The following is a 24,584-nucleotide window of genomic DNA, read 5'->3' on the forward strand; positions in this document are numbered from 1 at the left end:
GCATCGGTGGTTCAGTGGTAGAATGCTCGCCTGCCACGCGGGCGGCCCGGGTTCGATTCCCGGCCGATGCATTAGAATTTTTGTTTTCATATATAACGTTTATATGCTCGTCGGCATTAAACGAATCAATTTACACGTATACCATGCATAAAAATACACGGTAAAATCTCTTATCGTATTAAGTATGAGAAATGACTAAAGTTGAAATTTGTACGGTCTTCCGGCGTTAACATTGTCTGACATTCGTTGCTCTTTCATGAATGAATAGTTTATCTCACTATGTGACTTATATTATTTGTATAACAGGTGCGCTGTTAAAGGGCTTAACTTGTGGAACATCAGCGGTTCGTTCACTGGTAGAATGCTCCCTTGCTACTCTAGCGGCTATGGTTCGGTTCCTTGCCGCTGCAGTTGCCTGTTTTTAAACTTGTTATATAGTATGGTCATCAATTAAAATAGGTAAATTAAAAAAACTTAATTTCAGGAAACGAAACATTAAAAAAAAAAAATACTTTTCATAAAATCGCATCTCATATATTTTTGTGTCCACCTTTTACTTTTAAGCTATTGCAACTCGGAACGTGAAATTCTTTTAAATGGAAATGGCTCCAGACAAGGCATGAAGTCACTTGATGTAAGGAGCTAAAAAATACTATTGCTTGAGATTTGATTCAGGTAATGCTGAAACGCATTTCGCCGTCTTTTATCTCTATCTACATTTTTCTATTGACTGAATAAGAGTTGACGTGTTACCCTAGCATACCATCAAACATCGGTGGTTCAGTGGTAGAATCCTCGCCTGCCTCGCGGATATCCCGGTTCGATTTCCGACCGATGCATTTCACTTTTTTTGGTTTTGTTTTTATAGATATGTTTATCATTAAAACTTCTGGCCTTGATGGAAGGGAGACAAAAACTTCATGTTATGGTTTCAAATGATCTGAAATAATAGTAAGGGAGACTTGATTTCTAATATTTCTCCTGTGTCATATCTTCCCCCTTTTGGAAATTGAGTACGATTCAGTGTCAAATAAGCCTTATACATTGTGAAATTTACTTTATGTATGAAAACCAAACAGGGGAGATTTAACGAATGGGAAATATTTGGAATTAAGTCTCCCCTTGCTGTTATTTCAGATCATTTGAAACCATAGCAACAAGCTTTTGTCTTCCCTCCATCAAGGCCGGAGGTTTTGGGGAAATATCAGATATTTTGTAATTTATATACAAAACTAGGAAAACAAATGACTGATTGAAGTATTAGTAAAGGTGCAGTATCTTTTCACCCAGGAAAAATCCTTTCAAATTATCATTATTATAGGTTTTCGATGATGCTGAAAACGAAAATAACAGGAAAACCCACAGGAAACGAGTAATTTCCAAGATATAAAAAAATTATAATTTTAAAAAGTGAATGATTACTTTTCTGTATTAATTTGACGTAAAATTGACATCCACTTTATAGCCAAGCTGGCTATAAAGTGGGTGCTGATTTTACGTTAAATTAATATAGAAAAGTGATCCCCATTTCTTAAAATAGTAATGTGCGACTTTGAGGGCAAAAGTCTCATAGCCCACTACAAAATTCAGGTTATTAGCTTTCCAACGAGCCTTCACTTGTTAAATTCTGATCAGTAGTTGTTGAGATTTAGAACTTATAAAATTGCAAAAATATTGGTGTATCTATATATGGATATATCTATACTCGTCGCCAAATTGAATATTGAAATCTTTGGTTCTATGGGCCGAAACTACATGAAATTTGTAGGCTTATAGAAGTTTATAACACTATTCTATGGTTAACATTTTATGACAATTGGCTAAAAAGAACCTATATTTTCAAACGAATAAAATATGCCCAAATTAGGATACATTTATATATATAGTGTCCTGGCACAAGCCAGCTTTAGTTTTGCTGCTTTGGAACGAATTTTTCTTTGGATTCTTTTGCTTGGTTCTTTCCCTTGTATCCTTGCCAGGCCACTAATATATATATATATATATATATATATATATATATATATATATATATATATATATATATATATATATATATATATTAGTTTATTTAGGCAGCATTCCTTCATTCAGGCAAACATTATTAAAAATAACAGAGATACCTTGCTTAATGATTCTTTTTTTCATTTTTTTGATCTTTCGTAAGATTTTTTTAACTTCAAGATGGAAGGTATTTACAATTGTTCCATGGTTCACACAAGCGCTTTCGATTCTTTCTTGAATCATCATCAGGTGGAGATAAAATATTAAAAATAGAAGTGAAATATATAGTTACGAATGATAAAAAGAGTCAATGAAAAGTCGATTAAAATATACATTTACAAGTGATAAAAAACTCGATTAAAAATTAGGATGATAAAAGGCAATGTTAGTAAAACCAGTCGTATACTGGTTATGTTAAACATTTCAGCACATTATTGCTACTTTCAAAATTAATGCTATTTATAGATGGGTGCTGGGTTTTTATATATAGTGCTTCAAGTATTTTAAATTTTTTTACAACAACCAAGATGAGGAAGTCAGTCCGACAATCTCAATCAATGAAAACACCTCATCTCAAAAATACAGACAATTACTTTTTTCTTTGTTCTTTGAAAAATCGGAGTGGTGAGCTGGTACATGGTGACAAAGTTTACACTTGCGTCGGCAAACAAAGCAACGTCCTCTTATTCATTTAATAAAATTTGGACTAAATCAATTTACTGTCCGGGTGTAGTTTTCATTTGCTCCTTTTTTATTCGGCCCTTCCTTTTATTAATCTTTTTTTTTTCTTTTTTTTACCATTTATTATTACCAGGAGATAGATATTGATGAAAAAGTTAAAAATAAAAGTAAGTTTTCTTTTTACTTTATAAATCTATATAAAATAAGAACGAAAACAAAATGGCTGCACATAAGCTCTAGATGACGCCCCTGGATGATCGCTCAAAAATCGAAAAATAAACCAAATACTAGTGGAACTTTACAGTTTCGGGTGCTTATGCAGTTGAGCAAGGATATTAAAAAACAAAAATTAAGAAAAATCTCTATTATTTACGCACCTGTTATGGAATTACATTATCATAAAAGAAAAATTGCTGAATTTGATCAATTATTTTTTTTACAGAGGAAAATTAAATTTTAGTTAGACTCCTCGCGACGAAGCTATCTTAACAATTTTAGCTTTGAGGTAGGGGTTGCTAGGGGAGATAACTCCATCTAATTCTTCAAGTCATTATATATAAAAAATATTTTTATGAAATCAACAGTAAGTTCTCTACACTGCAATATAGACTTCAATGTATTGTGGATTAAGTCACTGCAGAGGCACGTGAAGCTTCCTCTATGTGCACTGCAATGATCGCCAACTAGAGCAGGCAATCAATCGATTTGATTGAACAAAAATGGTCGATTTCACTGATTTCGATGACAATAAAAATATGGGTGTGTGAAACAGTCGTTGATCATCATTCAATCCCGAGTAACGTCAGGTCTCCCTGCTAGTAAACTCATAAGGATGTTTTGTTCAGTAATTATGTTTTGTTTTATCATTTTTATTCACAATATTCTTTTGGTGAATTTAGCACGTGCTAATGACAGTTGATAGCAGTTGTTTTCAGGCGGAGGCCGTCGATGCTAAGTAGAGATGTCCGGTGGACAGTGGACAAGAGAGGACAGGTGTTGCTTGGTTGGAGGTCAGGTTCTGACTTATGACTCTGTAGTTCCAAAAAGTAGTTCTTTAGGGGACCGATGAATCAATGCGCCCTGTCAGCCGAACAGCTTGGGGCGGGGGCATTGATTCACAAGAGAAACTAGGTCTTTGTGACTGCTACATCTTTGTTTAAAAAAACAACTAAATTGAAATTTTATCGGTGTAAGTTGTCGACAGCCATTTTCGATCTTATTAAGGTTAATTGACAAGCAAAGGAAACATTAACAAGGCTAATTACTTCTTCTCATGTTAAGAATGGTTTTTAAAATGTGAGTTGAATTTTTAAACAAATTGTGAGGAAATTCCACACATAGGTTTTGCCTCTGGCAGAATGAAAGGAAACCAATCAGGATTACAACAGGCTCACCTTTTAGACTCCAACGTAAATTTGATTAAAGCAAAAAGATCCAAGTTGCAAAATATGTGTATCTTCAGCTATCTGCCGTTCGTAATGAGCTGATAACATTCCCAACGGGGTAATAGTTCATCTTCAATAAAAACTGGGTACAAAACTCCACTGAAAAAGAACGCTGCACAGGTTGAAGAGTTGAGTGATATCTTCCAAGATGATTATTGCAAGTCGGGTAGCTTCGCGGAGTCCTCTGTAGATAACTGTCCAAATGACGGACAAATGACTGGTCAAACTGTTGACCTTATTTTCGTCTCTGACAGATATTATATTGTAATGATGAAAGTCAATTGATTCGCAAAGCACAGCAGCAGCGTGCAATAATAATTCGCACAACAAAAGGGTATTAGTGTTTGCAAATGATAATAATATTTCGCCCCACATTAGGGCATAAATACGTCTCAAAGAGACAAAATAATTTTGAGGCTACAAGCCTCGAGTGAATTTCAAGTGTCCATCTTCAAGCGAGTCTGTATCGGAACTGATGATCTGAAAGGTAAATTTGGCGCCAAGCACATCCTCGGCAATTAGTAAATAACAAACCATCTGAATGGTTGAAACAAAATCGTGGGCGGACAAACCGACCAATAAGGAGCCTGCTTATTTCTGCAAAATTTCTCACAAAATATACTGGCTGAATTTCCGTAAATATTGGTGTACGGCTTCTTTTTTTTTTTTTTTTTTACCTAGCAGGCAGTAAAAACATATTAAAGGTTTAGAGCATTTTACCTTTTAGGATATAATATTAATCTAGCGAAGTGAAGCAAAGCACTTCTATTCTCAGTAATTCATAAAATACATTTCTGTCGATTTTTCTCATTCAGCAAGAATCGCATTTTAATTCTCAACATGAATTATAATATATTTCTAAAACAACACCGTGGTTTATCTAAGATCTACGCTACAAATATTTTGAACCCGAAATTTCCGCTGTGCGACTTATACATTTTATACTAATCGTTTTAACTGCATATTTTTGCTTGAGATTTGATTCGTGTAATGCTGAAATGCATCACGCCGTGTTATATTTCTATTTACATTTTTCTACTGACTAAATAAGAGTTGATGTGTTACACGACCAATTGTCAAGCATCGGTGGTTCAGTGGTAGAATGCTCGCCTGCCACGCGGGCGGCCCGGGTTCGATTCCCGGCCGATGCATTAGAATTTTTGTTTTTATATATAACGTTTATATGCTCGTCGGCATTAAACGAATCAATTTACACGTATAACATGCATAAAAATACACGGTAAAATCTCTTATCGTATTAAGTATGAGAAATGACTAAAGTTGAAATTGGTACGGTCTTCCGGCGTTAACATTGTCTGACATTCGTTGCTCTTTCATGAATGAATAGTTTATCTCACTATGTGACTTATATTATTTGTATAACAGGTGCGCTGTTAAAGGGCTTAACTTGTGGAACATCAGCGGTTCACTGGTAGAATGCTCCCTTGCTACTCCAGCGGTTCTGGTTCGGTTCCTTACCGATGCAGTTGTCTGTTTTTAAACTTGTTATCTAGTATGGTCATCAATTAAAATAAAAATTAAAAAAACTTAATTTCAGGAAACGAAGCATTTTTTTTTTAAGAAGAAAAAAAAAAATACTTTTCATAAAATCACATCTCATATATTTTTGTGTCCGCCTTTTACTTTTAAGCTATTGCAACTCGGAACGTGAAATTCTTTTAAATGGAAATGGCCCCAGACAAGGCATGAAGTCACTTGATGTAAGGAGCTAAAAGATACTATTGTTTGAGATTTGATTCAGGTAATGCTGAAACGCATTTCGCCGTGTTATATCTCTATCTACATTTTTCTATTGACTGAATAAGAGTTGACGTGTTACGCTAGCATACCGTCAAACATCGGTGGTTCAGTGGTAGAATCCTCGCCTGCCACGCGGATATCCCGGTTCGATTTCCGACCGATGCATTTCACTTTTTTTGGTTTTGTTTTTATAGATATGTTTATCATTAAAACTGAAAAAAAGAAAGATTATTTTTCATGAAAAACACATCTTATATATTTTTTGCGTCCGCCTGTTACTTTTAGTCTATTGCAACTCGGAACGTCCCAAAACTTCTGACCTTGATGGAAGGGAAACAAAAGCTTTCTGTTATGGTTTCAAATGATCTGAAATAATAGTAAGGGAGACTTGATTCCAAATATTTCTCCTGTGTCATATCTTCCCCCTTTTGGAAATTGAGTACGATTCAGTGTCAAATAAGCCTTATACATTGTGAAATTTACTTTATGTACGAAAACCAAAGAGGGGAGATTTAACGAATGGGAAATATTTGGAATCAAGTCTCCCCTTGCTGTTATTTCAGATCATTTGAAACCATAGCAACAAGCTTTTGTCTTCCCTCCATCAAGGCCGGAGGTTTTGGGGAAATATCAGATATTTTGTAATTTATATACAAAACTAGGAAAACAAATGACTATGATTGAAGTATTAGTAAAGGTGCAGTATCTTTTCACCCAGGAAAAATCGTTTAAAATTATCATTATTATAGGTTTTCGATGATGCTGAAAACGAAAATAACAGGAAAACCCACAGGAAACGAGTAATTTCCAAGATATAAAAAAATTATAATTTTAAAAAGTGAATGATTACTTTTCTGTATTAATTTGACGTAAAATTGACATCCACTTTATAGCCAAGCTGGCCATAAAGTGGGTGCTGATTTTACGTTAAATTAATATAGAAAAGTGATCCCCATTTCTTAAAATAGTAATGTGCGACTTTGAGGGCAAAAGTCTCATAGCCCACTACAAAATTCAGGTTATTAGCTTTCCAACGAGCCTTCACTTGTTAAATTCTGATCAGTAGTTGTTGAGATTTAGAACTTATAAAATTTCTAAAAATATTGGTGTATCTATATATGGATATATCTATACTCGTCGCCAAATTGAATATTGAAATCTTTGGTTCTATGGGCCGAAACTACATGAAATTTGTAGGCTTATAGAAGTTTATAACACTATTCTATGGTTAACATTTTATGACAATTGGCTAAAAAGAACCTATATTTTCAAACGAATAAAATATGCCCAAATTAGGATACATTTATATATATAGTGTCCTGGTAAGCCAGCTTTAGTTTTGCTGCTTTGGAACGAATTTTTCTTTGGATTCTTTTGCTTGGTTCTTTCCCTTGTATCCTTGCCAGGCTACTAATATATATATATATATATATATATATATATATATATATATATATATATATATATATATATATATTAGTTTATTTAGGCAGCATTCCATCATTCAGGCAAACATTATTAAAAATAACAGAGATACCTTGCTTAATGATTCTTTTTTTCATTTTTTTGATCTTTCGTAAGATTTTTTTAACTTCAAGATGGAAGGTATTTACAATTTTCCATGGTTCACACAAGCGCTTTCGATTCTTTCTTGAATCATCATCAGGTGGGGATAAAATATTAAAAATAGAAGTGAAATATATAGTTACGAATGATAAAAAGAGTCAATGAAAAGTCGATTAAAATATACATTTACGAGTGATAAAAAAACTCGATTAAAAATTAGGATGATAAAAGGCAATGTTAGTAAAACCAGTCGTATACTGGTTATGCTAAACATTTCAGCACATTATTGCTACTTTCAAAATTAATGCTATTTATAGATAGGTGCTGGTTTTTTATATATAGTGCTTCAAGTATTTTTAATTTTTTTACAACAACCAAGATGAGGAAGTCAGTCCGACAATCTCAATCAATGAAAACACCTCATCTCAAAAATACAGACAATTACTTTTTTCTTTGTTCTTTGAAAAATCGGAGTGGTGAGCTGGTACATGGTGACAAAGTTAACACTTGCGTCGGCAAACAAAGCAACGTCCTCTTATTCATTTAATAAAATTTGGACTAAATCAATTTACTGTCCGGGTGTAGTTTTCATTTGCTCCTTTTTTATTCGGCCCTTCCTTTTATTATTCTTTTTGTTTTCTCTTTTTTACCATTTATTATTACCAGGAGATAGATATTGATGAAAAAGTTAAAAATAAAAGTCAGTTTTCTTTTTACTTTATAAATCTTTATAAAATAAGAACGAAAACAAAATGGCTGCACATAAGCTCTAGATGACGCCCCTGGATGATCGCTCAAAAATCGAAAAATAAACCAAATACTAATGGAACTTTACAGTTTCGGGTGCTTATGCAGTTGAGCAAGGATATTAAAAAACAAAAATTAAGAAAAATCGCTATTATTTACGCACCTGTTATGGAATTACATTATCATAAAAGAAAAATTGCTGAATTTGATCAATTATTTTTTTTACAGAGGAAAATTAAATTTTAGTTAGACTCCTCGCGACGAAGCTATCTTAACAATTTTAGCTTTGAGGTAGGGGTTGCTAGGGGAGATAACTCCATCTAATTCAAGTCATTATATATAAAAAATATTTTTATAAAATCAACAGTAAGTTCTCTATACTGCAATATAGATTTCAATGTATTGTGGATTAAGTCACTGCAGAGGCACGTGAAGCTTCCTCTAGGTGCACTGCAATGATCGCCAACTAGAGCAGGCAATCAATCGATTTGATTGAACAAAAATGGTCGATTTCACTGATTTCGATGACAATAAAAATATGGGTGTGTGAAACAGTCGTTGATCATCATTCAATCCCGAGTAACGTCAGGTCTCCCTGCTAGTAAACTCATAAGGATGTTTTGTTCAGTAATTATGTTTTGTTTTATCATTTTTATTCACAATATTCTTTTGGTGAATTTAGCACGTGCTAATGACAGTTGATAGCAGTTGTTTTCAGGCGGAGGCCGTCGATGCTAAGTAGAGATGTCCGGTGGACAGTGGACAAGAGAGGACAGGTGTTGCTTGGTTGGAGGTCAGGTTCTGACTTATGACTCTGTCGTTCCAAAAAGTAGTTCTTTAGGGGACCGATGAATCAATGCGCCCTGTCAGCCGAACAGCTTGGGGAGGGGGCATTGATTCACAAGAGAAACTAGGTCTTTGTGACTGCTACATCTTTGTTTAAAAAAACCCCCAACTAAAATGAAATTTTATCGGTGTAAGTTGTCGACAGCCATTTTCGATCTTATTAAGGTTAATTGACAAGCAAAGGAAACATTAACAAGGCTAATTACTTCTTCTCATGTTAAGAATTGTTTTTAAAATGTGAGTTGAATTTTTAAACAAATTGTGAGGAAATTCCACACATAGGTTTTGCCCCTGGCAGAATGAAAGGAAACCAATCAGAATTACAACAGGCTCACCTTTTAGACTCCAACGTAAATTTGATTAAAGAAAAAAGATCCAAGTTGCAAAATATGTGTTATCTTCAGCTATCTGCCGTTCGTAATGAGCTGATAACATTCCCAACGGGGTAATAGTTCATCTTCAATAAAAACTGGGTACAAAACTCCACCGAAAAAGAACGCTGCACAGGTTGAAGAGTTGAGTGATATCTTCCAAGATGATTATTGCAAGTCGGGTAGCTTCGCGGAGTCCTCTGTAGATAACTGTCCAAATGACGGACAAATGACAGGTCAAACTGTTGACCTTATTTTCGTCTCTGACAGATATTATATTGTAATGATGAAAGTCAATTGATTCGCAAAGCACAGCAGCAGCGTGCAATAATACTTCGCCCAACAAAAGGGTATTAGTGTTTGCAAATGATAATAATATTTCGCCCCACATTAGGGCATAAATACGCCTCAAAGAGACAAAGTAATTTTGAGGCTACAAGCCTCGAGTGAATTTCAAGTGTCCATCTTCAAGCGAGTCTGTATCGGAACTGATGATCTGAAAGGTAAATTTGGCGCCAAGCACATCCTCGGCAATTAGTAAATAACAAACCATCTGAATGGTTGAAACAAAATCGTGGGCGGACAAACCGACCAATAAGGAGCCTGCTTATTTCTGCAAAATTTCTCACAAAATATACTGGCTGAATTTCCGTAAATATTGGTGTACGGCTTCTTCTTTTTTTTTTTTTTTACCTAGCAGGCAGTAAAAACATATTAAAGGTTTAGAGCATTTTACCTTTTAGGATATAATATTAATCTAGCGAAGTGAAGCAAAGCACTTCTATTCTCAGTAATTCATAAAATACATTTCTGTCGATTTTTCTCATTCAGCAAGAATCGCATTTTAATTCTCAACATGAATTATAATATATTTCTAAAACAACACCGTGGTTTATCTAAGACGCTACAAATATTTTGAACCCGAAATTTCCGCTGTGCGACTTATACGTTTTATACTAATCGTTTTAACTGCATATTTTTGCTTGAGATTTGATTCGTGTAATGCTGAAATGCATCACGCCGTGTTATATTTCTATTTACATTTTTCTACTGACTAAATAAGAGTTGATGTGTTACACGACCAATTGTCAAGCATCGGTGGTTCAGTGGTAGAATGCTCGCCTGCCACGCGGGCGGCCCGGGTTCGATTCCCGGCCGATGCATTAGAATTTTTGTTTTTATATATAACGTTTATATGCTCGTCGGCATTAAACGAATCAATTTACACGTATAACATGCATAAAAATACACGGTAAAATCTCTTATCGTATTAAGTATGAGAAATGACTAAAGTTGAAATTGGTACGGTCTTCCGGCGTTAACATTGTCTGACATTCGTTGCTCTTTCATGAATGAATAGTTTATCTCACTATGTGACTTATATTATTTGTATAACAGGTGCGCTGTTAAAGGGCTTAACTTGTGGAACATCAGCGGTTCACTGGTAGAATGCTCCCTTGCTACTCCAGCGGTTCTGGTTCGGTTCCTTACCGATGCAGTTGTCTGTTTTTAAACTTGTTATCTAGTATGGTCATCAATTAAAATAAAAATTAAAAAAACTTAATTTCAGGAAACGAAGCATTTTTTTTTTAAGAAGAAAAAAAAAAATACTTTTCATAAAATCACATCTCATATATTTTTGTGTCCGCCTTTTACTTTTAAGCTATTGCAACTCGGAACGTGAAATTCTTTTAAATGGAAATGGCCCCAGACAAGGCATGAAGTCACTTGATGTAAGGAGCTAAAAGATACTATTGTTTGAGATTTGATTCAGGTAATGCTGAAACGCATTTCGCCGTGTTATATCTCTATCTACATTTTTCTATTGACTGAATAAGAGTTGACGTGTTACGCTAGCATACCGTCAAACATCGGTGGTTCAGTGGTAGAATCCTCGCCTGCCACGCGGATATCCCGGTTCGATTTCCGACCGATGCATTTCACTTTTTTTGGTTTTGTTTTTATAGATATGTTTATCATTAAAACTGAAAAAAAGAAAGATTATTTTTCATGAAAAACACATCTTATATATTTTTTGCGTCCGCCTGTTACTTTTAGTCTATTGCAACTCGGAACGTCCCAAAACTTCTGACCTTGATGGAAGGGAAACAAAAGCTTTCTGTTATGGTTTCAAATGATCTGAAATAATAGTAAGGGAGACTTGATTCCAAATATTTCTCCTGTGTCATATCTTCCCCCTTTTGGAAATTGAGTACGATTCAGTGTCAAATAAGCCTTATACATTGTGAAATTTACTTTATGTACGAAAACCAAAGAGGGGAGATTTAACGAATGGGAAATATTTGGAATCAAGTCTCCCCTTGCTGTTATTTCAGATCATTTGAAACCATAGCAACAAGCTTTTGTCTTCCCTCCATCAAGGCCGGAGGTTTTGGGGAAATATCAGATATTTTGTAATTTATATACAAAACTAGGAAAACAAATGACTATGATTGAAGTATTAGTAAAGGTGCAGTATCTTTTCACCCAGGAAAAATCGTTTAAAATTATCATTATTATAGGTTTTCGATGATGCTGAAAACGAAAATAACAGGAAAACCCACAGGAAACGAGTAATTTCCAAGATATAAAAAAATTATAATTTTAAAAAGTGAATGATTACTTTTCTGTATTAATTTGACGTAAAATTGACATCCACTTTATAGCCAAGCTGGCCATAAAGTGGGTGCTGATTTTACGTTAAATTAATATAGAAAAGTGATCCCCATTTCTTAAAATAGTAATGTGCGACTTTGAGGGCAAAAGTCTCATAGCCCACTACAAAATTCAGGTTATTAGCTTTCCAACGAGCCTTCACTTGTTAAATTCTGATCAGTAGTTGTTGAGATTTAGAACTTATAAAATTTCTAAAAATATTGGTGTATCTATATATGGATATATCTATACTCGTCGCCAAATTGAATATTGAAATCTTTGGTTCTATGGGCCGAAACTACATGAAATTTGTAGGCTTATAGAAGTTTATAACACTATTCTATGGTTAACATTTTATGACAATTGGCTAAAAAGAACCTATATTTTCAAACGAATAAAATATGCCCAAATTAGGATACATTTATATATATAGTGTCCTGGTAAGCCAGCTTTAGTTTTGCTGCTTTGGAACGAATTTTTCTTTGGATTCTTTTGCTTGGTTCTTTCCCTTGTATCCTTGCCAGGCTACTAATATATATATATATATATATATATATATATATATATATATATATATATATATATTAGTTTATTTAGGCAGCATTCCATCATTCAGGCAAACATTATTAAAAATAACAGAGATACCTTGCTTAATGATTCTTTTTTTCATTTTTTTGATCTTTCGTAAGATTTTTTTAACTTCAAGATGGAAGGTATTTACAATTTTCCATGGTTCACACAAGCGCTTTCGATTCTTTCTTGAATCATCATCAGGTGGGGATAAAATATTAAAAATAGAAGTGAAATATATAGTTACGAATGATAAAAAGAGTCAATGAAAAGTCGATTAAAATATACATTTACGAGTGATAAAAAAACTCGATTAAAAATTAGGATGATAAAAGGCAATGTTAGTAAAACCAGTCGTATACTGGTTATGCTAAACATTTCAGCACATTATTGCTACTTTCAAAATTAATGCTATTTATAGATAGGTGCTGGTTTTTTATATATAGTGCTTCAAGTATTTTTAATTTTTTTACAACAACCAAGATGAGGAAGTCAGTCCGACAATCTCAATCAATGAAAACACCTCATCTCAAAAATACAGACAATTACTTTTTTCTTTGTTCTTTGAAAAATCGGAGTGGTGAGCTGGTACATGGTGACAAAGTTAACACTTGCGTCGGCAAACAAAGCAACGTCCTCTTATTCATTTAATAAAATTTGGACTAAATCAATTTACTGTCCGGGTGTAGTTTTCATTTGCTCCTTTTTTATTCGGCCCTTCCTTTTATTATTCTTTTTGTTTTCTCTTTTTTACCATTTATTATTACCAGGAGATAGATATTGATGAAAAAGTTAAAAATAAAAGTCAGTTTTCTTTTTACTTTATAAATCTTTATAAAATAAGAACGAAAACAAAATGGCTGCACATAAGCTCTAGATGACGCCCCTGGATGATCGCTCAAAAATCGAAAAATAAACCAAATACTAATGGAACTTTACAGTTTCGGGTGCTTATGCAGTTGAGCAAGGATATTAAAAAACAAAAATTAAGAAAAATCGCTATTATTTACGCACCTGTTATGGAATTACATTATCATAAAAGAAAAATTGCTGAATTTGATCAATTATTTTTTTTACAGAGGAAAATTAAATTTTAGTTAGACTCCTCGCGACGAAGCTATCTTAACAATTTTAGCTTTGAGGTAGGGGTTGCTAGGGGAGATAACTCCATCTAATTCAAGTCATTATATATAAAAAATATTTTTATAAAATCAACAGTAAGTTCTCTATACTGCAATATAGATTTCAATGTATTGTGGATTAAGTCACTGCAGAGGCACGTGAAGCTTCCTCTAGGTGCACTGCAATGATCGCCAACTAGAGCAGGCAATCAATCGATTTGATTGAACAAAAATGGTCGATTTCACTGATTTCGATGACAATAAAAATATGGGTGTGTGAAACAGTCGTTGATCATCATTCAATCCCGAGTAACGTCAGGTCTCCCTGCTAGTAAACTCATAAGGATGTTTTGTTCAGTAATTATGTTTTGTTTTATCATTTTTATTCACAATATTCTTTTGGTGAATTTAGCACGTGCTAATGACAGTTGATAGCAGTTGTTTTCAGGCGGAGGCCGTCGATGCTAAGTAGAGATGTCCGGTGGACAGTGGACAAGAGAGGACAGGTGTTGCTTGGTTGGAGGTCAGGTTCTGACTTATGACTCTGTCGTTCCAAAAAGTAGTTCTTTAGGGGACCGATGAATCAATGCGCCCTGTCAGCCGAACAGCTTGGGGAGGGGGCATTGATTCACAAGAGAAACTAGGTCTTTGTGACTGCTACATCTTTGTTTAAAAAACCCCCCAACTAAAATGAAATTTTATCGGTGTAAGTTGTCGACAGCCATTTTCGATCTTATTAAGGTTAATTGACAAGCAAAGGAAACATTAACAAGGCTAATTACTTCTTCTCATGTTAAGAATTGTTTTTAAAATGTGAGTTGAATTTTTAAACAAATTGTGAGGAAATTCCACACATAGGTTTTGCCCCTGGCAGAATGAAAGGAAACCAATCAGAATTACAACAGGCTCACCTTTTAGACTCCAACGTAAATTTGATTAAAGAAAAAAGATCCAAGTTGCAAAATATGTGTTATCTTCAGCTATCTGCCGTTCGTAATGAGCTGATAACATTCCCAACGGGGTAATAGTTCATCTTCAATAAAAACTGGGTACAAAACTCCACCGAAAAAGAACGCTGCACAGGTTGAAGAGTTGAGTGATATCTTCCAAGATGATTATTGCAAGTCGGGTAGCTTCGCGGAGTCCTCTGTAGATAACTGTCCAAATGACGGACAAATGACAGGTCAAACTGTTGACCTTATTTTCGTCTCTGACAGATATTATATTGTAATGATGAAAGTCAATTGATTCGCAAAGCACAGCAGCAGCGTGCAATAATACTTCGCCCAACAAAAGGGTATTAGTGTTTGCAAATGATAATAATATTTCGCCCCACATTAGGGCATAAATACGCCTCAAAGAGACAAAGTAATTTTGAGGCTACAAGCCTCGAGTGAATTTCAAGTGTCCATCTTCAAGCGAGTCTGTATCGGAACTGATGATCTGAAAGGTAAATTTGGCGCCAAGCACATCCTCGGCAATTAGTAAATAACAAACCATCTGAATGGTTGAAACAAAATCGTGGGCGGACAAACCGACCAATAAGGAGCCTGCTTATTTCTGCAAAATTTCTCACAAAATATACTGGCTGAATTTCCGTAAATATTGGTGTACGGCTTCTTCTTTTTTTTTTTTTTTACCTAGCAGGCAGTAAAAACATATTAAAGGTTTAGAGCATTTTACCTTTTAGGATATAATATTAATCTAGCGAAGTGAAGCAAAGCACTTCTATTCTCAGTAATTCATAAAATACATTTCTGTCGATTTTTCTCATTCAGCAAGAATCGCATTTTAATTCTCAACATGAATTATAATATATTTCTAAAACAACACCGTGGTTTATCTAAGACGCTACAAATATTTTGAACCCGAAATTTCCGCTGTGCGACTTATACGTTTTATACTAATCGTTTTAACTGCATATTTTTGCTTGAGATTTGATTCGTGTAATGCTGAAATGCATCACGCCGTGTTATATTTCTATTTACATTTTTCTACTGACTAAATAAGAGTTGATGTGTTACACGACCAATTGTCAAGCATCGGTGGTTCAGTGGTAGAATGCTCGCCTGCCACGCGGGCGGCCCGGGTTCGATTCCCGGCCGATGCATTAGAATTTTTGTTTTTATATATAACGTTTATATGCTCGTCGGCATTAAACGAATCAATTTACACGTATAACATGCATAAAAATACACGGTAAAATCTCTTATCGTATTAAGTATGAGAAATGACTAAAGTTGAAATTGGTACGGTCTTCCGGCGTTAACATTGTCTGACATTCGTTGCTCTTTCATGAATGAATAGTTTATCTCACTATGTGACTTATATTATTTGTATAACAGGTGCGCTGTTAAAGGGCTTAACTTGTGGAACATCAGCGGTTCACTGGTAGAATGCTCCCTTGCTACTCCAGCGGTTCTGGTTCGGTTCCTTACCGATGCAGTTGTCTGTTTTTAAACTTGTTATCTAGTATGGTCATCAATTAAAATAAAAATTAAAAAAACTTAATTTCAGGAAACGAAGCATTTTTTTTTTAAGAAGAAAAAAAAAAATACTTTTCATAAAATCACATCTCATATATTTTTGTGTCCGCCTTTTACTTTTAAGCTATTGCAACTCGGAACGTGAAATTCTTTTAAATGGAAATGGCCCCAGACAAGGCATGAAGTCACTTGATGTAAGGAGCTAAAAGATACTATTGTTTGAGATTTGATTCAGGTAATGCTGAAACGCATTTCGCCGTGTTATATCTCTATCTACATTTTTCTATTGACTGAATAAGAGTTGACGTGTTACGCTAGCATACCGTCAAACATCGGTGGTTCAGTGGTAGAATCCTCGCCTGCCACGCGGATATCCCGGTTCGATTTCCGACCGATGCATTTCACTTTTTTTGGTTTTGTTTTTATAGATATGTTTATCATTAAAACTGAAAAAAAGAAAGATTATTTTTCATGAAAAACACATCTTATATATTTTTTGCGTCCGCCTGTTACTTTTAGTCTATTGCAACTCGGAACGTCCCAAAACTTCTGACCTTGATGGAAGGGAAACAAAAGCTTTCTGTTATGGTTTCAAATGATCTGAAATAATAGTAAGGGAGACTTGATTCCAAATATTTCTCCTGTGTCATATCTTCCCCCTTTTGGAAATTGAGTACGATTCAGTGTCAAATAAGCCTTATACATTGTGAAATTTACTTTATGTACGAAAACCAAAGAGGGGAGATTTAACGAATGGGAAATATTTGGAATCAAGTCTCCCCTTGCTGTTATTTCAGATCATTTGAAACCATAGCAACAAGCTTTTGTCTTCCCTCCATCAAGGCCGGAGGTTTTGGGGAAATATCAGATATTTTGTAATTTATATACAAAACTAGGAAAACAAATGACTATGATTGAAGTATTAGTAAAGGTGCAGTATCTTTTCACCCAGGAAAAATCGTTTAAAATTATCATTATTATAGGTTTTCGATGATGCTGAAAACGAAAATAACAGGAAAACCCACAGGAAACGAGTAATTTCCAAGATATAAAAAAATTATAATTTTAAAAAGTGAATGATTACTTTTCTGTATTAATTTGACGTAAAATTGACATCCACTTTATAGCCAAGCTGGCCATAAAGTGGGTGCTGATTTTACGTTAAATTAATATAGAAAAGTGATCCCCATTTCTTAAAATAGTAATGTGCGACTTTGAGGGCAAAAGTCTCATAGCCCACTACAAAATTCAGGTTATTAGCTTTCCAACGAGCCTTCACTTGTTAAATTCTGATCAGTAGTTGTTGAGATTTAGAACTTATAAAATTTCTAAAAATATTGGTGTATCTATATATGGATATATCTATACTCGTCGCCAAATTGAATATTGAAATCTTTGGTTCTATGGGCCGAAACTACATGAAATTTGTAGGCTTATAGAAGTTTATAACACTATTCTATGGTTAACATTTTATGACAATTGGCTAAAAAGAACCTATATTTTCAAACGAATAAAATATGCCCAAATTAGGATACATTTATATATATAGTGTCCTGGTAAGCCAGCTTTAGTTTTGCTGCTTTGGAACGAATTTTTCTTTGGATTCTTTTGCTTGGTTCTTTCCCTTGTATCCTTGCCAGGCTACTAATATATATATATATATATATATATATATATATATATATATATATATATATATATATATTAGTTTATTTAGGCAGCATTCCATCATTCAGGCAAACATTATTAAAAATAACAGAGATACCTTGCTTAATGATTCTTTTTTTCATTTTTTTGATCTTTCGTAAGATTTTTTTAACTTCAAGATGGAAGGTATTTACAATTTTCCATGGTTCACACAAGCGCTTTCGATTCTTTCTTGAATCATCATCAGGTGGGGATAAAATATTAAAAATAGAAGTGAAATATATAGTTACGAATGATAAAAAGAGTCAATGAAAAGTCGATTAAAATATACATTTACGAGTGATAAAAAAACTCGATTAAAAATTAGGATGATAAAAGGCAATGTTAGTAAAACCAGTCGTATACTGGTTATGCTAAACATTTCAGCACATTATTGCTACTTTCAAAATTAATGCTATTTATAGATAGGTGCTGGTTTTTTATATATAGTGCTTCAAGTATTTTTAATTTTTTTACAACAACCAAGATGAGGAAGTCAGTCCGACAATCTCAATCAATGAAAACACCTCATCTCAAAAATACAGACAATTACTTTTTTCTTTGTTCTTTGAAAAATCGGAGTGGTGAGCTGGTACATGGTGACAAAGTTAACACTTGCGTCGGCAAACAAAGCAACGTCCTCTTATTCATTTAATAAAATTTGGACTAAATCAATTTACTGTCCGGGTGTAGTTTTCATTTGCTCCTTTTTTATTCGGCCCTTCCTTTTATTATTCTTTTTGTTTTCTCTTTTTTACCATTTATTATTACCAGGAGATAGATATTGATGAAAAAGTTAAAAATAAAAGTCAGTTTTCTTTTTACTTTATAAATCTTTATAAAATAAGAACGAAAACAAAATGGCTGCACATAAGCTCTAGATGACGCCCCTGGATGATCGCTCAAAAATCGAAAAATAAACCAAATACTAATGGAACTTTACAGTTTCGGGTGCTTATGCAGTTGAGCAAGGATATTAAAAAACAAAAATTAAGAAAAATCGCTATTATTTACGCACCTGTTATGGAATTACATTATCATAAAAGAAAAATTGCTGAATTTGATCAATTATTTTTTTTACAGAGGAAAATTAAATTTTAGTTAGACTCCTCGCGACGAAGCTATCTTAACAATTTTAGCTTTGAGGTAGGGGTTGCTAGGGGAGATAACTCCATCTAATTCAAGTCATTATATATAAAAAATATTTTTATAAAATCAACAGTAAGTTCTCTATACTGCAATATAGATTTCAATGTATTGTGGATTAAGTCACTGCAGAGGCACGTGAAGCTTCCTCTAGGTGCACTGCAATGATCGCCAACTAGAGCAGGCAATCAATCGATTTGATTGAACAAAAATGGTCGATTTCACTGATTTCGATGACAATAAAAATATGGGTGTGTGAAACAGTCGTTGATCATCATTCAATCCCGAGTAACGTCAGGTCTCCCTGCTAGTAAACTCATAAGGATGTTTTGTTCAGTAATTATGTTTTGTTTTATCATTTTTATTCACAATATTCTTTTGGTGAATTTAGCACGTGCTAATGACAGTTGATAGCAGTTGTTTTCAGGCGGAGGCCGTCGATGCTAAGTAGAGATGTCCGGTGGACAGTGGACAAGAGAGGACAGGTGTTGCTTGGTTGGAGGTCAGGTTCTGACTTATGACTCTGTCGTTCCAAAAAGTAGTTCTTTAGGGGACCGATGAATCAATGCGCCCTGTCAGCCGAACAGCTTGGGGAGGGGGCATTGATTCACAAGAGAAACTAGGTCTTTGTGACTGCTACATCTTTGTTTAAAAAACCCCCCAACTAAAATGAAATTTTATCGGTGTAAGTTGTCGACAGCCATTTTCGATCTTATTAAGGTTAATTGACAAGCAAAGGAAACATTAACAAGGCTAATTACTTCTTCTCATGTTAAGAATTGTTTTTAAAATGTGAGTTGAATTTTTAAACAAATTGTGAGGAAATTCCACACATAGGTTTTGCCCCTGGCAGAATGAAAGGAAACCAATCAGAATTACAACAGGCTCACCTTTTAGACTCCAACGTAAATTTGATTAAAGAAAAAAGATCCAAGTTGCAAAATATGTGTTATCTTCAGCTATCTGCCGTTCGTAATGAGCTGATAACATTCCCAACGGGGTAATAGTTCATCTTCAATAAAAACTGGGTACAAAACTCCACCGAAAAAGAACGCTGCACAGGTTGAAGAGTTGAGTGATATCTTCCAAGATGATTATTGCAAGTCGGGTAGCTTCGCGGAGTCCTCTGTAGATAACTGTCCAAATGACGGACAAATGACAGGTCAAACTGTTGACCTTATTTTCGTCTCTGACAGATATTATATTGTAATGATGAAAGTCAATTGATTCGCAAAGCACAGCAGCAGCGTGCAATAATACTTCGCCCAACAAAAGGGTATTAGTGTTTGCAAATGATAATAATATTTCGCCCCACATTAGGGCATAAATACGCCTCAAAGAGACAAAGTAATTTTGAGGCTACAAGCCTCGAGTGAATTTCAAGTGTCCATCTTCAAGCGAGTCTGTATCGGAACTGATGATCTGAAAGGTAAATTTGGCGCCAAGCACATCCTCGGCAATTAGTAAATAACAAACCATCTGAATGGTTGAAACAAAATCGTGGGCGGACAAACCGACCAATAAGGAGCCTGCTTATTTCTGCAAAATTTCTCACAAAATATACTGGCTGAATTTCCGTAAATATTGGTGTACGGCTTCTTCTTTTTTTTTTTTTTTACCTAGCAGGCAGTAAAAACATATTAAAGGTTTAGAGCATTTTACCTTTTAGGATATAATATTAATCTAGCGAAGTGAAGCAAAGCACTTCTATTCTCAGTAATTCATAAAATACATTTCTGTCGATTTTTCTCATTCAGCAAGAATCGCATTTTAATTCTCAACATGAATTATAATATATTTCTAAAACAACACCGTGGTTTATCTAAGACGCTACAAATATTTTGAACCCGAAATTTCCGCTGTGCGACTTATACGTTTTATACTATTCGTTTTAACTGCATATTTTTGCTTGAGATTTGATTCGTGTAATGCTGAAATGCATCACGCCGTGTTATATTTCTATTTACATTTTTCTGCTGACTAAATAAGAGTTGATGTGTTACACGACCAATTGTCAAGCATCGGTGGTTCAGTGGTAGAATGCTCGCCTGCCACGCGGGCGGCCCGGGTTCGATTCCCGGCCGATGCATTAGAATTTTTGTTTTCATATATAACGTTTATATGCTCGTCGGCATTAAACGAATCAATTTGCATGTATAACATGCATAAAAATACACGGTAAAATCTCTTATCGTATTAAGTATGAGAAATGACTAAAGTTGAAATTTGTACGGTCTTCCGGCGTTAACATTGTCTGACATTCGTTGCTCTTTCATGAATGAATTGTTTATCTCACTATGTGACTTATATTATTTGTATAACAGGTGCGCTGTTAAAGGGCTTAACTTGTGGAACATCAGCGGTTCACTGGTAGAATGCTCCCTTGCTACTCTAGCGGCTCTGGTTCGGTTCCTTGCCGCTGCAGTTGCCTGTTTTAAAACTTGTTATATAGTATGGTCATCAATTAAAATAGGTAAATTAAAAAAAACTTAATTTCAGGAAACGAAACATTAAAAAAAAAAAATACTTTTCATAAAATCGCATCTCATATATTTTTGTGTCCGCCTTTTACTTTTAAGCTATTGCAACTCGGAACGTGAAATTCTTTTAAATGGAAATGGCCCCAGACAAGGCATGAAGTCACTTGATGTAAGGAGCTAAAAAATACTATTGCTTGAGATTTGATTCAGGTAATGCTGAAACGCATTTCGTCGTGTTATATCTCTATCTACATTTTTCTATTGACTGAATAAGAGTTGACGTGTTACCCTACCGTCAAACATCGGTGGTTCAGTGGTAGAATCCTCGCCCGCCTCGCGGATATCCCGGTTCGATTTCCGACCGATGCATTTCACTTTTTTTTTTGTTTTGTTTTTATAGATATGTTTATCATTAAAACTGAAAAAAAGAAAGATTATTTTTCATGAAAAACACATCTCATATATTTTTTGCGTCCGCCTGTACTTTTAGGCTATTGCAACTCGGAACGTCCCAAAACTTCTGGTCTTGATGGAAGGGAGACAAAAACTTCCTGTTATGGTTTCAAATGATCTGAAATAATAGTAAGGGAGACTTGATTCCAAATATTTCTCCTGTGTCATATCTTCCCTCTTTTGGAAATTGAGTACGATTCAGTGTCAAATAAGCCTTATACATTGTGAAATTTACTTTATGTACGAAAACCAAAGAGGGGAGATTTAACGAATGGGAAATATTTGGAATCAAGTCTCCCCTTGCTGTTACTTCAGATCATTTGAAACCATAGCAACAAGTTTTTGTCTTCCCTCCATCAAGGCCGGAGGTTTTGGGGAAATATCAGATATTTTGTAATTTATATACAAAACTAGGAAAACAAATGACTATGATTGAAGTATTAGTAAAGGTGCAGTATCTTTTCACCCAGGAAAAATCCTTTAAAATTATCATTATTATAGGTGTTCGATGATGCTGAAAACGAAAATAACAGGAAAACCCACAGGAAACGAGTAGTTTCCAAGATATAAAAAAATTATAATTTTAAAAAGTGGATGATTACTTTTCTGTATTAATTTGACGTAAAATTGACATCCACTTTATAGTCAAGCTGGCCATAAAGTGGGTGCTGATTTTACGTTACATTAATATAGAAAAGTGATCCCCATTTCTTAAAATAGTAATGTGCGACTTTGAGGGCAAATGTCTCATAGCCCACTACAAAATTCAGGTTATTAGCTTTCCAACAAGCCTTCACTTGTTAAATTCTAATCAGTAGTTGTTGAGATTCAGAACTTATAAAATTGCTAAAAATATTGGTATATCTATATATGGATATATCTATACTCGTCGCCAAATTGAATATTGAAATCTTTGGTTCTATGGGCCGAAACTACATGAAATTTGTAGGTTTATAGAAGTTTATAACACTATTCTATGTTTAACATTTTATTACAATTGGCTAAAAACAACCTATATTTCTAACGAATAAAATATGCCCAAATTAGGATACATTTATATATATAGTGTCCTGGCAAGCCAGCTTTAGTTTTGCTGCTTTGGGACGAATTTTTCTTTGGATTCTTTTGCTTGGCTCTTTCCCTTGTAGCCTTGCCAGGCCACTAATATATATATATATATTAGTTTATTTAGGCAGCATTCCTTCATTCAGGCAAACATTATTAAAAACAACAGAGATACCTTGCTTGCTTAATGATTCCTTTTTTTCATTTTTTCGATCTTTCGTAAAATCTTTTTAACTTCAAGATGGAAGGTATTTACAATTGTTCGATGGTTCACACGAGCGCTTTCGATTCTTTCTTGAATCATCATCAGGTGGAGATAAAATATTAAAAATAGAAGTGAAATATATAGTTACGAATGATAAAAAGAGTCAATGAAAAGTCGATTAAAATATACATTTACGGGTGATAAAAAAACTCGATTAAAAATTAGGATGATAAAAGGCAATGTTAGTAAAACCAGTCGTATACTGGTTATGCTAAACATTTCAGCACATTATTGCTACTTTCAAAATTAATGCTATTTATAGATAGGTGCTGGGTTTTTATATATAGTGCTTCAAGTATTTTTAATTTTTTACAATTACTTTCTCGTTGCAAAATCCTTTTTTATTACATGTTACTTTGGCGTTTCATAAGTTTAATGCTCGCAAAGGGAAAAATTTGCAACTAAATTTATTTTGAATAATATCTCTTCTTCGTTTCAAAGCAAGACCTTTATATTTTATTCTTTATCCCACCCCTTTTTAATTCCATACTGTCATTTTTTTTTCAGGTTAGTTACTTTAGCGTCGAATTTATCTGGAAGCAAGATCAAATTCCGACAATATAGAAGGAGTATAGAATGCAGGTAGATGTATAGTATATCTGTCATGGCGGGTTTAATATATGTGGACATACCTAGAACCATAATAAATTTATGATTCCAATGGGAAGCATCGGTTTTTGGTCAGAAGTGCGAATAAAATATAAAAAAACTCGTAATTTCTCTTTTAAAAGTGGGTTGTTTATTTTCAGTTGTATAAAAAGTAATAGAAATATTATTATTTTAATTTTTAGAAAACAGTAATGAAATTAATTTAATTTTACGAGTTCAATATTTTTCAATTTTTAAACTTTAAAAATCTATCCAAATTTTTCTATTGATTCTATTTTTACGAGATTTTCAGGGTCAATGTGAAATTTTATGCTCTTTCCAATAAACCGAATATAATATTTTAGACAAACGTTTTTTTTAAATTCACGCCTCCTCCTATTTTGAAATGTCTATTAAAAAGTAAATAATTAATTTATGTACCAAAGTTTTATATATCACAAATTGAAGATAAAAGATTAATAAATAATATATTCTAATTTAAAACAACAAAAAAAAGAATAGTTTTTTGGAAATTTACCTGTAAAGTCCGAATTTTAAAACCTTTTTTTTTTAACCACATTGTTTGTATTTTTATTTTTTTTTTAAAATGAAACCTTAGTCCTTGGTCCTTGCGCCTTTAATTGAAAAAAA

At 33.8% G+C, this 24,584-nt stretch overlaps 5 non-coding genes across 5 annotated transcripts; all 5 read left to right on the top strand.

The window, feature by feature from the left end:
- Trnag-gcc (transfer RNA glycine (anticodon GCC)) lies at positions 1 to 71 on the top strand. The gene has a single exon. It is a non-coding gene; the product is annotated as a tRNA-Gly (tRNA).
- Positions 72 to 5,207: 5,136 nt separating this feature from the next.
- Positions 5,208 to 5,278, top strand: Trnag-gcc (transfer RNA glycine (anticodon GCC)). The gene has a single exon. It is a non-coding gene; the product is annotated as a tRNA-Gly (tRNA).
- Positions 5,279 to 10,510: 5,232 nt separating this feature from the next.
- Trnag-gcc (transfer RNA glycine (anticodon GCC)) lies at positions 10,511 to 10,581 on the top strand. Its single transcript has one exon. It is a non-coding gene; the product is annotated as a tRNA-Gly (tRNA).
- A 5,222-nt stretch (positions 10,582 to 15,803) lies between these two features.
- Trnag-gcc (transfer RNA glycine (anticodon GCC)) lies at positions 15,804 to 15,874 on the top strand. Its single transcript has one exon. It is a non-coding gene; the product is annotated as a tRNA-Gly (tRNA).
- A 5,226-nt stretch (positions 15,875 to 21,100) lies between these two features.
- Trnag-gcc (transfer RNA glycine (anticodon GCC)) lies at positions 21,101 to 21,171 on the top strand. Its single transcript has one exon. It is a non-coding gene; the product is annotated as a tRNA-Gly (tRNA).
- Positions 21,172 to 24,584: the final 3,413 nt, after the last annotated feature.

This window comes from Euprymna scolopes, chromosome 6, assembly GCF_053919585.1.
Source record: "Euprymna scolopes isolate OS-2025 chromosome 6, ASM5391958v1, whole genome shotgun sequence".
Lineage (NCBI taxonomy): Eukaryota > Metazoa > Mollusca > Cephalopoda > Sepiida > Sepiolidae > Euprymna > Euprymna scolopes.